A 1,470-nucleotide genomic window follows, 5' to 3' on the forward strand; every position below is an offset into this window, starting at 1 on the left:
TTTTTAAAAGTAACTTGCCCAACACTGACCAGGACACCCCCATCAATGTCACCGATGACATCAATGGATTCACTGAGTCTGTGGTAGATTTGATTTGTAAAAACAACATAAGCAAGTGTACTCAAAACTACAAAAAAATAATGTTACTATCAGAAACCCTTGATTACCAAACCCATATGAAATGAGCGCAAAGCAACGTGGAGTGGCTTTAAGCAAATTGTCACAGCTCACATGCTCTGCTGCATATAGCTGGTTGAAATCATCTGCCTGGTAGAGCTAAGACTGTTGCCAATGGTCATAGTCCCTGTATTATATGCACAGGGGCAGTGGTTGGCCTAAAGGTCAGAGACACAAGCTTGTGACTGGGAGGTTGTTGGTTTAAATCAAATCAAATCTGGGTGGGTAAAGTGAAAGAGCAGCACTTGTCCCTCCCTCATTACCACCACTGAGGTGCCCTCGAGCAAGGCCCTTAACCTCCAACCGCTCCAGTGGAGCTGCTCAGTGGCCAGCAGATCACACTGTTATTGTGGAACGTGACAGGGTGTTCCTGCAAAGAAGAGGCTACCTCTCAGTGAACCTTCCCTGAACAATATATATTATAATAATATATATAAAATAACCTTCCCTGAAAATATATATAAAAGTATATATTATATATAATATATATAATATATTGTTGGGATATATATATATATACCATATACCAACAATTTACTTATTTATTTTCCAATTAACCATGCGTGTGTATATTTTTATGTTGATGATACCATTGTGTTGGCTGTTGGCTTTCCAACCAACCAAACTAACCAGGCCTTATACTTGTTACAGCCTGCTTTAAACATTTTATTAATTTGAAGCTTGTTCTAAACAACAAATAGACAAAGTACTATATGCTTTTTACAGAAGCAGAAACAGAAACTAAAAAGTCAAGTTAGATAATTTTAATAAAACAGAGATTTCAAAACAGAAAAAAAATCATTATACAAGCCACTACACTATAGGTTTGCTTTAAAGGTTAGCTTATACTAAAAGTCCGGAAGAGACTCCGTGTAGACCAAGTGCGAAGTGTAAATTGGTAGCTGGAGAGGTGCCAATTCACCTCCTGCACACTTCCAAGCAACACACTGAACCCCCAGCTCAGGGTGCCTGTAATGGGCAGCACCCTCACTATGACATCTATCTATCAGTGTATTTATACACAGGACATGGGCACCTTTGTGTATTTTGGGACAACAGAGTGAAAAAATGTAATTTGTCTTAATCATATACTAACGATGTACTTCAGTAATGTGCAATGTACAGCTGGTTTGAACTGCTAAAAAGTTAGAGACACTTAAAGTTAAAGTGTTTTTCTGATGTTGGACAGAGATACATGCACATACTTTGGATATTACCTGTTAAACAATGTTGTGTTGTCTTTGACATCCATAAGCTTAAATGTATGACAGTAACAGTATGTTTAATCTTTTT

The 1,470-nt window shown here is 37.6% G+C and overlaps 1 protein-coding gene across 1 annotated transcript in view; it reads left to right on the top strand.

The window, feature by feature from the left end:
• Positions 1-1,470, top strand: part of mfsd14ba (major facilitator superfamily domain containing 14Ba) — a gene marked incomplete at its 5' end in the record, with an annotated part of 36,660 nt that overhangs the window by 22,166 nt on the left and 13,024 nt on the right.

The sequence above is a fragment of the Etheostoma spectabile genome, chromosome 16 (genome assembly GCF_008692095.1).
Source record: "Etheostoma spectabile isolate EspeVRDwgs_2016 chromosome 16, UIUC_Espe_1.0, whole genome shotgun sequence".
NCBI classification, from domain to species: Eukaryota; Metazoa; Chordata; class Actinopteri; order Perciformes; family Percidae; genus Etheostoma; species Etheostoma spectabile.